Here is a 14,317-nt window from a genome sequence, read left to right as displayed (position 1 = left end):
AGAGAGAGAGAACTCATGCACGCACAAACAGGGGAGGGGCAGAGAGAGAGGGAAACACAGACTCCAAAGCAGGCTCCAGGGTCCGAGCCGTGAGCACAGAGCCCGATGCGGGGCTCAAACTCATGAACCATGAGATCGTGACCTGAGCCAAAGTCGGACGCTTAACCAACTGAGCCACCCAGGAGGCCCCAGAGAATTTAATTTCTAAACTGAGAGAGAAAATGGAGGTGGAGGGCATGATGGAACTCAATCGAAACAAAAGACCAAAACAAAACAAAACACCTCACCAGAACTGTAGCAAACAGAAAGCACAGGAACAAGAAAAGGCTGCTTCTTATCACCACTTCTAATCGAACTATACTGGAGGCACTGGCCAGGGCAATAAGGAAACTCAGTAAAATGAGAATAGAAGAAACAAAGCATCACTATTCGTAGACGCTGTGGTTTTAGCAGGGCTGAAGGGCACGGGAAGGACATCCAGAGCAAGGGCTCTCAGCCACCACCGACGAGCTAGCTAAGCGCAGGGCCGGGGGCTCTAAGCATTCGCTTTCATCTACCACGAGGGAAGAACCGCCTACTTTACCGACGAAGAAATGAGACTCAGGGAAGCTAAAATCTCGTGCCCAAGGCCACCTGGCAAGTAAAGGGTTGGTTTTGCAATTAAGTCTATCTGTCCCCAAAGCCTAACCACGGTGGCTGCCAGAGAGAGAGAGAGACAAACCGCAGGATAAGCACCGTGGGTCCTCTCTCGTGTGACCGCCAGTACTCCGGAGCACAAACAGAAGACGAAAGGCAGGGAGGGAGCGAGCGAGCAGGCGCTAGGTCTGCGGGCTGCAGAGGAACGCTCAGGCGGGGAATGACATTCTGCAGGGAGAGGGTGCGGACGCGAAGGTACAACGGTACCTTCAAAGGGGTAGGGTCAAAGGGGGGTGGGGGAGGAGAAGAGGGAAGAGCTAGATACCAGGAGGCAAAACCGGTGCCAGAGGCTGGGCCCCTTGGAGGCCACGCTAGGGATCTGGGCTCCTCTGGAAGGCGGCGGGGAGGGACCTGGTCAAGGTCCCAAGGAAAAGTTCCCTCCGACAGAGAGTGGAGCCCAGACCACGGAGCCTCTGAGAGCCGAGCCGCCCAAGCCACCAGCCACCGCACACGTGAGCTGCAGCTAGTACACCTGACGAACTGTCCCCTTCGTCCCAGCGACTCTTCATTCATTTTCGCATAAACAGCCACGTGTGCTTGGCGCAGTGCGGCTCTACAGGTTAGAGAGGAAGCAAGAGAAACGGTTAGGAGACCGGGACAGAGGACGGTCAGGAAGAACAGAGGACTTCGCGAACGAGTATCCCAGGAGGGGGGGTGGGTAACGGGGATTAAAAATTCCTAATTTTGGAGGCAAGGTAGAAAGTAATGCCGCAAAGGAAAACAGAAGGTTCAGAAGAAAGAACTGGTTTCGGATGAAAATAACTGGTTTGGGCCTGATAAGTCAGAGGCGCCTGCAGGGCATCCACACGTGTGCCACGGGCCAGCCACGTCACACCCCAAGTGCGGCAGACGCCTTCTGACGTCCCTGCCTCCGCACACACGGTTTCCTCCAGCTGCCTTGTGTGCCTGACAGGCCCCTCTCTCTGAAACCCACCAACAAACTGTGAAGTTTTCCCCAACCTCCCCCACCCCGCACAGTAGAATAAGGCCCCTCCAGGTCTATAAAAAGATTCATCACCCTGGCATTCGGAAGTCTCTAGCCCAACGGACTGCGAGCTCTTCGGGGGCAAGAGCTCAGTCTCTACCATCACGCACCCCAGGGCCCTAGCACAAGACGGGAGGCACACTCAGGGGACGAGAGGCTCTGCCAAGTGGGTGAACTGAACGTATGAACGCACGCAGGCACAAACGAGCCAATCACCCGGAGCAGCCACCCAGCAGCCCGGTGACCTGTCTCCCCGGGTGGTCCCCTAATGGACAGTTGGAAATAAGCACGGAGCTCGCTCAGGTGGCCGCACGGCCATCACTGAAAGCAGTCAGGTGCCGGGGTGACCACGGTCTACGTGAGCCTCGCAGGGACAGCAGCCACCATCCCGGACTCGCATTCTTCGGCCTCGGCGGTCTACTGGCTGCTCCTGGGAGGAAACGTAAGGCTTGGAGCTCAACATCGACCGTGCAAAGACTTCTCCCCCGCAAGTGGCCCCGCTGCTTCTCTGCACGGCCTCGGGACCTTCCTTGCTGCATATGACACACTCCCTGCACAGTGCAGGCCAGACCTAAGTGAGCCTGCACGGAACAGGCTCACAGGCGGTGAGTTACCAGAACACTTCCGCTTTCCAGCTCAACAGATACTAGGTCATCGGACCACTGTGCCCTGTGCTATGTTTTCTTCGTGTGTCAGTTCATAGAGAAAAGAACCATAAAGAGGTCACTTTGTCGTCCCCGAGCTGCCCTGTGCCTCATTTATCTTGCTGTACTAGCCCTACCGGTACTGAACACAAAGACAGAATTCCAAGTTGGGAAGGTCAACGTTTTATTAGCCTACTAATTACACCAACAACGTCTTGTCAAATAGGCAAAATCATTCTCCCCTGATCCCCCTTAAGGACTCCACTGTGGAACAGTCCTGGTGGGAAACAAGACTGAGTAGGAAATTCATTGCACTGGCTTCATGGGGGGGTAAAAAACAAAAAAGAAAATTTTAGTCCCTTACTATTATGACGGCCGTAATATGTGTGCCATTGGCACACATTTCATACTCAGGATACTTTCCGTGAGACTCTTTAAGTTAACCAAAAATAGAACGATATGCTTCACGAGTCCACATACAGAGTCACTTCTTTTGATTCACTGATGACAGAATCTAATGAGAAAAAAATTGAGGCCAGATTCCCAGGGCTAGAGGAGACATTAAATAAGCACCCAGTCTGTCACCTGGTGCCCACGCAGAATGCAAGATGCAAATGCACTTAGACCAGCCTGGTGACACAGGACTATAGTGCCTTCAAAGGCAACTTCTGTGGAAAGGGGACCACTGCAACTCGTTTATTCATTCAAATCCACGGTCCATGTTTTCCATGATTATTTCCCTTCATATTGTGTCACACACACACACACACGCACGCACACACACACTCTCTCTCTCTCTCTCTCTCTCTCTCTCACTCTCTCTCTCTCTCTCTCTTTCCTCTTTACCTGGCTCTAGGACCTATGATCTAGCTGGGATACTGGAAAAAGGTTTTCCAAGATGACCACTCAGAGCTGTCCTGGAGAGAAGCCCCAGACAGAGACGGAAGTGAGGAAGGCCCATGCCGGCAGCACAAAGTCTCAGAGGCTTCTGGGCCAAAAGCGGCCCCAGGGGCTGTCCTCAACCCCTCCTCGGTCTGTAGCAAAGCCAGCACCATACCTGTTTCACACCTTTAAGTTCTCACGTATACCAGAGTCCACACTAATGTGAGCGGGAGCCAGGAGCAAGGAGGAAAGCCAGTTACCTACTGACTAGGGCAATGGTATGTAAATTATATATTTACAGATACATGTATTTACATACACAGTTACGAATATACACACATATATATTAAGAAGGCCAATTACATATGAAGAAAAGGAAACCAATGTACCGAAAATATGACCGTAAAGGTAAAATGCTAACTGGGGAGCCAAGGGAACTAAATTATGGGAGAAGCGAACCAAGCCACTCCCTGCTCACCCTTTCTTTAACCCCTGGGTGAGGTCACCTGGCTCTGCCACTGAAAGCAGCAGCTTCTCAAGGATAATGACAAAAGCGCCTGCCAGAACAGGAGGGAAACACAGCGCCAAACCTCCGCGTAAAAACACTGCTCACGTGTCCTACTCACTCTTAGGGTTTATAAATTAAAATAGGCATAAAGTTACTGACCACAATTCCAAATACGAGTAAAGTATTTATAAAATGCCTGTTTCTGGGGGCACCTGGGTGGCTCAGGGGGTGAAGCGTCTGACTCTTGATTTCGGCTCAGATCACGATCTCAAGGTTCGTGGGTTCGAGCCCCACGTCAGGCTCCATGCTGCTGGTGTGGAGCCTGCTTGGGATTCTGTCTCCTTGTCTCTCTGCTCCTCCCCTGCTCTCTCTCTCTCTCTCTCTAAAAATAAACGTTTTTTAAAAATTTTTTAATAAAAAAGAAAAAAAGAAGAAAACGCCTATTTCCCTGTAGCATATTTGTTTCAGAAATTCTTGAAGGCATATACTCTTAAATACTTCAAAAAATACAGATAAGTACTATTCTGTGAGCCTCTACAAGGGATTGGAGGTGGCTTTGGACAGTGGGAGCATATCAGGGTCTAAGAACAGTTAGTTACCTACTGCTCTCGGTAGGTCTCTATTTGCATCTAATTTGCATACCTGAATTTCAGGATTCAAATTCCATTTTTAGGAGACACTGTTTTAATTGATTCTGGAAAGTTGTGAGTGAATTCCACTGTTATATGTTAAATTGTTACCCTTTTTTTTTTTTAAATGATAACCTTTTGTTTTAAAGTTTGCCACATTCCAAAACGTAGGCTGTAACTCCCTCAGAGGGACCAAGATGTCCCCAGGCTTGAGGTTTGTTTTTTGTTTTTTTTCCCCCACATCCTCAAGAATCCTCTTTCAAAGAGCCAAGTACTTTTGTCTGTTTCTTGTATTCTTGTGAACTTATTAAGTTTGGATCTCTGGGGGCGCCTGGGTGGCTCAGTCGTTGAGGCGTCTGACTCTTGGTTTCAGCTCAGGTCATGATCTCACAGTTCCTGAGTTCGAGCCCTGCATCAGGCTCGTGCTGACAGCAGGGAGCCTGCTTGGGATTCTCTCTCCCTCTCCCTGCCCCTCCCTCCCTCCCTCCCTCTAAGTAAATAAATAAACTTTTAGAAGTTTGGATTTCTCAGCTAGCAGGTAATCATATAATGAGGTATACTTATAACACTTATAACAGGCCTGGTTTAGGGGCGAAGCAAGAACTTTATACCATAGAGAACTCTAGTTTTAAGAAGAAATCGCTCTCAGAGACAGAAATGTCAGCTCACTTTGGGCTTCAGGTAATTCACTATAGACCTGTACCAGGTGGTGCTGGCTTTGGGAAATTGCTGCAAAAAAGCTGAATACTTGAAAATGAGACAAATGAAAACGGCCTCATCAGAAGAGAAAAGCCATTCTTGACCAAGTCCTATTAATCGTGAGCTAATGTGTGGAGAAAGCAGGGAGAAGAGAGGCCAGTGGCCCACAAGCTACCAACAACAAGCTGTGTGACCTTGGCCAAGTCAACAAGGCGTGCCGCATTGCCTCTGGCTTCATTCCTTTGCTTTAAAAAAAAAAAAAAAGAAAAAAAAAAAAAAAAAGAAGGGCCTGACTATACTGCCCGCAAGAGCCACTGCAACCCAAAATATCATGTTCCCATCTCTTTATGCCACCAAATGAATAGCAGAATTATGTGGCGGGACGAAACAGAGGACTAATGATGTATAAAAAGCGGGGGGGAGGGGAGGCTTATTTTTATTACGGGCATCAATCTCAGACCTGCAAGACATGTTTCAGTCTGAAGTTATGACACCTCTCTGTTACCTTCCATAAACACAGCATTCAAAGTTCATCTAGAATTCAGTAAGATATCTTAGTGTGAAGAAGGAAAAGAATTTGAGGAGCTACCCAGAATTACAACAGCAAGGGCAAAACCTGTGGACCTCATTAAGGTCTGAGGGAAATAGTATATATTTGGGAGATTTCTAAAAACAGGAAAGCACATTGGGGCGCCTGGGTGGCTCAGTCGGTTAAGCGTCCGACTCCGGCTCAGGTCACGATCTCGCGGTCTGTGGGCTCGAGCCCCACATCGGGTTCTCTGCTGACAGCTCGGAGCCTGGAGCCTGCTTCTGACTCTGTGCCTCCCTCTCTCTCTGCTCCTCCCCCACTCATGCTCTGTCTCTCTCTCTGTCTCAAAAATAAAAATATTAGGGGCACCTGGGTGGCGCAGTCGGTTAAGCGTCCGACTTCAGCCAGGTCACGATCTCGCGGCCCGTGAGTTCGAGCCCCGCGTCAGGCTCTGGGCTGATGGCTCGGAGCCTGGAGCCTGTTTCTGATTCTGTGTCTCCCTCTCTCTGCCCCTCCCCCGTTCATGCTCTGTCTCTCTCTGTCCCAAAAATAAATAAAAAAACGTTGAAAAAAAAAATTAAAAAAATAAATAAATAAATAAAAATATTAAAACAAAAAACAAAAAACAGGAAAGCATAACCCTGAAAGTGTCTGAAATACGCAAATCGTACAAGGTGACGGCCTAACAAGAAAATACGCTTCTCTGTGTGGCACAGGCTGAGCCAGCAGGGCACTTTCTGGAGAACAGAAAGGACCCGGACGCTGCCTTTCTAATGTTCACGGCGACAGGTAATCCAAAAAGTATATTCACTTTGCGATCGATCACTCAAGCGCCGGGAGCTTAAAAGCCCTTCTAACCAGAAGCACTTTGAGTACTGCATACACAATAAGGAGGAAGCCACAATTTTTTAATTCCAGAACACGACTTCCAAGATAGGAAACAACGCAATACGCACATGAGGCTGCTCGGTTATGGAAACAATGGAGCTTTTTGCCCTCCGCTATCCGCTAAAAATAAAAACACAGGGACTAGTGACAGCAGTCAGAAGGGGCCGAGCGCACAGGGTCCGGCTGCGGGGAGGAATAAGAAAGAACTTGACGGAGGGGGGGGGGGGGCCCTTGGAGCGAGCCACAGGCTAATTGTGGGAGTCTGGGGCAGGCGCTGTGAGACAATTAGTGTCAACCGGAGAAGCGAATTTGGTCGCCTCTTCTCACAAGTCCCATTTTCACGTCTGCAGGTTAGATTTGGCTGCGAGGAAAAGAAAAGGCAGCATGCAAAGACAGAATGTGCCCGACGGCAGGAGAAGAAACCAACCCCTGCCAGCAGTTAACTCAAGGAACTCATTTAGCTACCCGGTAAGAAAAAAAAATACAGCTGGGAGTGTGTAAGCTGGTCTAAGCCAGGCCCAAGTTTCCCATGTATTCCATCTATTTGGGAATGAAACATGCATGTGTGCTCTAAAACCAGAGTCAAGATGATAAAGCCCAACCTTTCATTTGTCTCGGCCAAAAATCTATTCACCAAGCAAGAAATCAAACATTTACTCCGACATTTTCGCAAAGCATTTTGGAGAGAACACTCCACGCTAGTTCGGTTCCTGTTGAACCGGGTGAACGTTTCCATCGAGAAGCTCTAAGACGAGGTGTGTTTAAAAGGTGAGATTTCTGTTAAACCCAAGCACCCGGGGGGGGGGGGGGGAACCAATGACAACTCTGCTCTTACAAAGGTCTCCCCTCAAGGCAATACACGCCTCAGATGGCACACTCACGTTTTTCTGTCAAACGCCAGCTTCGGCTGCCTCCCTCTGCAGCTCAGCCTCCCTCCGTACCTGCCTCCTCCCGGCCCTGCTGGTGTGTCTGACCTCCGGCTCCCCGCCGAATTCTCCCAGCGCATTTCATCATTTCCTGTTGGCTGCCGACTCCTGGCAGCGAGATAAGGTCGGGCCTCCACGCTGCAGGCACCCTCCGGGCACCAGGTCCGCAGACCTCCGCTCCGGGCCCGCTGGGACCCTCACAGAAGCGCTTTCTCTTCAGAAAGCGGCCCAACAGAAATCTCAGTACTCGAGAGAAAGTCAGAGGAGATCGGAGGACAAAAGGCATAGGACCCTCCCCAAATCAGCCTGTCCATCGACTCACTGACACTGCACACGACAGCCTTAGAATCTGTTGCAGTTGGGATCCTTCCAGGTAGGAGCAAAGAGGTCTGCGCTGGAGCTAAGGGGCCGGGAGTCACGGGAGATCATGGGACAGGGACTTACTTGCAGGGGATAATCTTACATGGTCCCTACACGTAAAACTCAACTTCTCTCTGGGACTCCATACAGCGAGGCGAAAGCGGCTCAACAGCTGGAGACCCCGGCCTCTCAGCAGCACAGGCGGCCTCCGGAGGCCCTCAAATGCGCGAGTGGGAGTCGCCAGAATAAAAACCAAACGCAGAAAACACCCTTCCTCCTGGAGCTTGACAAAGAATTAAAAGTGAAGGAACAAGAATAACGTAACTTTAGGGGAAGGGGCAGGGGTCCTAACTCATTTTCAAATATACGTGCCGATGAGAATACATACTGCAGAGTTCCCCTGAGTTAAAGGAAAGAGCCGACACAAACATTCTACGCTGCTTGAAGCCAGGGCAGAACGGGAAGGGACTAAGCAGGAAAGGGTTGCCACGAGCACTTCTGAGCAGGGCTCTGTTTCCTGAGCTGTTTGTGTGCTCCGTTTGTGAAAACTCACTGGTATGCAAACGTGTAATATGTGCACTTGTATGTATATATTATGTCTCAATGAAAAGTGTTTTTAAAACGTATGCAACAATACTAAAAAATACAAACACTAGGGGCGCCTGGGTGGCTCAGTCGGTTGAGCGCCGACTTCGGCTCAGGTCACGATCTCGCGGTGCGTGAGTTCGAGCCCCGCGTCGGGCCCCTGTGCTGACAGCTCAGAGCCCGGAGCCTGTTTCAATTCTGTGTCTCCCTCTCTCTGACCCTCCCCCCCCCGTTCATGCTCTGTCTCTCTCTGTCTCAAAAATAAATAAACGTTAAAAAAAAAAAAATTTTTTTTCAAACACTACAAAAAAGAACAGATGTTGAAACTAATGTGTAAAAACACAAGAAACAAATGTTTTAAGATCTCAGTTTCCCCAAAGTACCCTCCCAGAAGATACATTGTGCACCCCTCCCCCAACCCCTATGGCAAGCTAGATGCTACGTTTAAGTGGCGGTGGCCAGAACTGGATCCTTCCCTCCTTGCAACATGGGCCTCTAGTCTGACCTTACAACACGAAAGAGAATAGGTTAAGAATATCTTTCCAGAATCTTGTGTTTAGAAATGCTTTAGTGGAAAAACACCAATAAAGCAATGACCATGCCGACGCAAGGCTCAATTACTTGACATGTGATAATAATTCACACTACTTGGAAAATTATCATGTCACCCTCTGGCCCCCGAAAGAAAATCCCCACAGAAGTCAGCCCAACGCAGACTTCGCTGTACCCCACGGTCCGCTCGGTTCCCCCGCACCCTTACAGAGGGACACATGCTGGAGCTCTAGGCCAGCCGCACGGGGCCTCCGGCGTCCTCTGGCCTGCAGGGAGGTGCCTATTTCGTACCGGGGATTGCTGGGGGGGGGTTAATGGCCCTCAAGGTCATTTTGTCCAGTGATGGACACTAAGGCTGGAGAAGGCTAAATAATGTTTCTAGAGACTACTTCGGTGTACCTGACCACGACACGCAGACAGGCTTTCTACAACTAACGGCCTGGCATTTACCTTCCAAAGCGTTTTAACTAAATTTAAGCAGCACAAAGTATGGTCACAAAAGTCCTTTTCTGGGGGTATTTTCTTCCACTAAGAAAGAATGAACACCTGAGTTCTGGTAGAGCCAGCTGATCATCTACCTTTCCTCTTCATCGGTTGGCATGACAGAAAACCCCGCCCCAGAGGCCCACTTAGGGCTCTTGGTTACGGGAGAGGACAATCGTGGCGAGATAGATTTATTCATTTTGTTTTTCTAAGACCCTCATTCTCTTTACTTTTTTTGTAATCCAACAAACACAAGCTGCTTGGTGAACATTTATACAATGCTTACTTTATGGTTAATCATGAAAATAATCCCATCAGGGCACTGTTGCCTCTCCCATTTCCCAGATGAGATAACTGAGGTCCAGAAATATTCTATGACCTGCCCTGTGTCCCAAAGCTGGCACATGGGGGTAGCTAAGATCTGAATCAGCTTCCTGAATCCAGCTGTTAACCACTCCCCCCACCCCGCTGCCTCGCCACTGTGGCCTCCCTCGATAAACCAGAACTGAATCTTGGATACAGCTGCTGTGTAATAAAAATCTGATCTGAAGTGAATTAAGAATGCAGAGAGCAGGGGTGCCTGGGTGGCTCAGTCGGCTAAGCCTCCGACTCTTCATTTCGGCTCAGGTCCTGGTCTCACGGTTTGTAGGTTTGAGCCCCACGTCAGGCTCTGGGCCGACGACGCAGAGCCTGCTTGGGATCCTCTCTCTCCCTCTCTCTCTGCCCCTCCCCCGCTTGTGCTTTTTCTCTTTCTCTCTCTCTCTCTCTCTCTCTCAAAATAAATAAACTTAAAAGAAAAATGCAGGTGGCAGTGGGACTACGAAGTAATGAGCCCAGCTTTCCTTCCAGCGTGGCTGGGGCATTCTTCCCCGCTCCCCACAACCTCAGCCACACCTCACCAGTGCGTTCCCAGTTCCCAGCGAGAGACAAGCTGTCCTGCCCCTCTGGCAGAGGACAAGACTGTCTCAGGCAGCTCTCCCGCCCTAAGGCAGTCCTGGGACAGAAACACTGCTCCAGGGAAACCCACCTGCTAACCTCTGGCACCTGGTGCCTAAACTGGTATTTCCAGTTCCAATCTGGTTTCTGTCACCGGACTTGAAACCATCGGGCATTCATTCAACAAACATTAGTGGCAGGCACAGTGCTTAAGGCCTCGGGGGCCCCATGGTTGTGAAAGTCAAGGTCCCTGCCCGGGACTGCTCAGTGTCGGGGCAGGACACACGTGTAAATAAATCAACACGGCACGGGCTGATGACTGCGAGAACCAGCATGCACCAGGGGCGGAGGGAACACTGCGAGGGCGGCAGCGACCCAGGGTGGGAAGCGGGGTCGGGGAGGGCTCCACGAAGAAAGGGACAGGGGAGGGTTCTCCAAGAGCTTGTCATCAGCCTACTCAAACCACGTAGATAAGGCAGGAAAAGAAATTCAGAGACCCAGGCCAGCAAGTCAGCTAAACGCTACCAGAGCCTCCATGACCTCCGTCCTCAGCCAATGGCTGAGTCCTGGCCCTGCAGTTCACCAGCCCAGCGTAAGCCCCAGACGTCAGGACGACACCAGGCAGGCTGCCTCCTCTCTCTGACACCTTTGTTATATGATCGGTGCGGGGCGGAAACGGCTGCCTTTACTGAGCTCTTGTAAAAGACGCCGTAAGATAGGTACCGCTAGCCCCGTTTTACAGAAGGGAAACCACCAGAGAAGTTAGGCAACCTGCCCAGCACCACCCAGCAAATCATGGCAGAGTAGGATTCAGAGTCAGGTCTACCGGATACTTTCAAAGCCCACGGTCTCTCCACCGGGCTCAGGCCTCCCACGGAGCCAGCCTCGTGAGGGACAGGAGGACATGTGGCAACAGGTCATGTCACATGGGGCGAGAACGGGACTTCCACTATGTGATTTTTTTCCCCCATTCTGCTACCGGTGTGCCCTTGCTCTAATGCCACACCTTTTCCAAAACAGCTTTACTGAGATGTAATTCACATACCATATAATTCAGCCATTCACAATTTACAGTGTATCTAATTCAATGGTTTTTAGTGAATGTAGAGAGTTGGGCAACCAACGTCCCGATTTCAGGACATTGTTACCACCTCAAAAAGCAACCCCGTGCACTTTAGCTGCCACCTCCTTCTCCCTCCCGTCTTCCCCGCCCCTTCTCCAGCCCTAAGCAACTACTGCCTCTCGCAAGGTGACCCTTAAAGAGGTTATGGACACACAGTAATCAGGATGTTAATAAAACCGTGCAGACTGCAGTTCTGTGCTTCAGTCTTCCCTCCTGGGCTAAACAGAGCTCCCAGATGAGCCAGGACAGGGCCAGGGAAACACCGGACAGCTCAGAGGCAGGTGCTGGGGGGAGGGGTGGAGGTACCTGGCGGCCCCATGCTAGCCGGGCTCCGCGGTTCTCGTTCTCGTGTCCCTGAACTTAGCGAGCGCTCAACGCAGAGCCTGGTGGTTTGGCACCTGCCGGGATGGCGGAAGTCATGCAGAAGCTCTAGAAGACCCCTCTGGTCACAAGGCCCCACACCGGCAGCAATGCCCATCTCCCCATCTCCGGAAAGGCAAACCAGGATCGTATCCACTACCACAGGCTGGCGCCAACCAGATCGGAGTCATATTGAGAAGCCAACTCTTCAAGATTCTCAACTGGTGACGGCCGGGGTGAGAAGGTGCCTCCTGTGCTCTTCCTCAGGAAGAGCCTTCCTCAGTGCGGAGGGGAGCTGGGACAAGGGGATCCACAGACCAACCAGGCACGCACTTCCGCGGGGCCCTGATTTCTCTATCACACTTCTCCATACGGGAGGCAGAAACTCAGCTGCGTGAGGGGCAGGAAACTCCTCCTCGACACTTAAAAGGAATGAGCTTCCGACAGATGCAAACGCGTGAATCACAGAAACTTGGTGGTGAGCAAAAGAGGGCGGGCGCGAAAGGGTGCCTGCTGTGTGTCTCCACTGACACGAAGCTCTAAACCAGGCCAAACAAACCCACCGGGACAGGACAGATCAGTGTGTGCCTGGGGCCGGGGCTGGGGCCGGGGGGGGGGGGGGGGGGGGGGCAGTGCACAGGGCACAAGGGAAGTTCTGAAGCAATGGAAATGTTCTCTGTCTTGCTTGGGGCTGTGGCGACACAGGCGTATCCATTAGTCAAAGCCCCTAAATGGGTCCATTCGGTTGTATGGACATTAATATCTCAATGAGGAGAAAAGGGGAGGGGAGCAGGCAGGCAGGAGGGACTGTGGGGGAGAAGGCAAGAGAGACAGGAAAAGAAGAAAAGCCTGTGCGGAACCTGAACATCAGAACTGTCCCCACTCTGCAGGGCCAGTGCAGCAAAGCTGCTTTCGCCAAGGACCACACGGCAAGGTGCCTCTGAGCTCCAGGCGGTGTCAGCGTGTGTGTATTGCACTGGGTCTCAGTTCTTAGAACAGCTGGTCCCCTAACAGGCACAAACGATCCCGATGAACCCGAGTGCCCTACCCCCTCACCAGATGAACTCGGCTCTCCCTTAGCACTGCAGTAAAGAGCGCGAGAACGTCTAGTCAGCGGATTAGAAAGGGCAGCTCTCGGTGACAGGTTTCGATGGCTGTTTGACAGTCGGAAAGCAAGTAAAATCTAATGCGATAATTACAATTATTAGCTTTTCTTTCTCCTCAGATGATAAGTAAATCTGAAATTCTAGAATTTAAATGGGTTCTAGAAAGCAGTCCGATAGGTTATTTGGTGTTGGTTGGTGGAGAGAGTAGTGGCCGTGTTCAAATCCTACTTGTTAGCCTTTCATATTTCTATGGAATAAGACATAAATAGAGCCGTCTTTGCCTTTACTTTTCCCACATATGTATATAAAAAGGAACAATCCAAGCCAAATTTCTAACATTCTCGATCAAAGAAGAAGGTGCCAGAACAAGCTGAACTAAGTACCAGTTCTATCTTTGGAAAAAAAAAAAAAAAAAACCCTTTAAAACCCTTTATATAAGCTTCTTTGCTTCCCTGGCATTTGCCCAAAGCTAAAGAAAAAAATGAGCCAGACTAATTAAAGCAGAAAGCCCAATTGAGAAAAACTTCAAAGCACCAATGTGATATGAAAAATGTTAATTTCTTTTCTTACACATTTGATAACGTGCCATCGCGAGAAGAAACCCCTGGGCTTCTAACACAACATGTGCGTGGTTGTTACTCTCGGTTCTAGGGTCCCCTCAGGCCCTCCTGGGTCAACACGCTGAAGATGGAAACTGATCCCTGAAGGAAGGTCTGAACTCAAAAAGGAGTGGTGAGCAAGACTTGTGGTGAGTTTTGGGTATCTGCAGGAATAAAATTAGAGATACGCTGTGTTCGAGTGTTACTGACGATTTTCCTCCTCTTGTATGTGTGTGCACCCTCTTTGTGCTAGGCTCCAGAAATTACAAGCTAAATCGCTCCCCACACTTGTCCTTACGCAGCTTAGAGTTTAGGAGGGTAGGGAGACAAGCACACAGGGGACCACCCAGTGTGACGGGTGCTACCTAACAGATGGGAAGCAGGGAGCCCCACCTAGGAGGGTGGGGGAGATGGGAAAACTCTCCGGAAGCTGGGCCACGGGTGGAGTCAGGTAAGGAAGGGGCTGAGGCTCCCTCCTCCCCCAAGAGGGGAGAGGGCACCGGACGGAAGCTCCCAACTTTACCCACCAGGGTTATTTTGTCCACCAAGGGCACTAAAACAAGAAGAAAAACCAATCACCCCCCCATTATTTCATTTCAAAGGCATTTTAATAATAAAAAAGGCATCTGACACTAAAAAGCAGGTCATACAACTTCAGAATAAATCAAGAGCCTCAAGCTAAATATCTCTGGCTTTGTAAAGAATAATTACAATGTTGATACTTTGGCCCCATGGCAGTAAAAACACCATCATGAACTGGTGTTTAGAAATTCTACAAATATTAGCTAAAATTAGGGACTATTTATGACATTTTATACACATGTGCC

General features: G+C 50.1%; 1 protein-coding gene across 2 annotated transcripts in view; it reads right to left on the bottom strand.

Annotated features, from left to right (window-relative positions):
- The window catches only part of PACSIN2 (protein kinase C and casein kinase substrate in neurons 2), a 136,130-nt gene that overhangs the window by 77,348 nt on the left and 44,465 nt on the right, over positions 1-14,317 (bottom strand). The window contains exon 1 of one of the 2 annotated variants that reach the window (XM_058741115.1): positions 7,342-7,438. The exons of the other annotated variant lie outside the window; for it this stretch is intronic. The gene's annotated coding sequence lies outside the window, so the exon portion shown is untranslated. Of the gene's footprint in view, positions 1-7,341; positions 7,439-14,317 lie in introns of those variants that run through there. 2 annotated transcript variants of the gene reach the window in all.

Source organism: Neofelis nebulosa, chromosome 8 (assembly GCF_028018385.1).
Source record: "Neofelis nebulosa isolate mNeoNeb1 chromosome 8, mNeoNeb1.pri, whole genome shotgun sequence".
Classification (NCBI taxonomy): Eukaryota; Metazoa; Chordata; class Mammalia; order Carnivora; family Felidae; genus Neofelis; species Neofelis nebulosa.
Note: the sequence above shows the minus strand (reverse complement) of the source record. Positions and strands in the feature narration are given on the sequence as shown.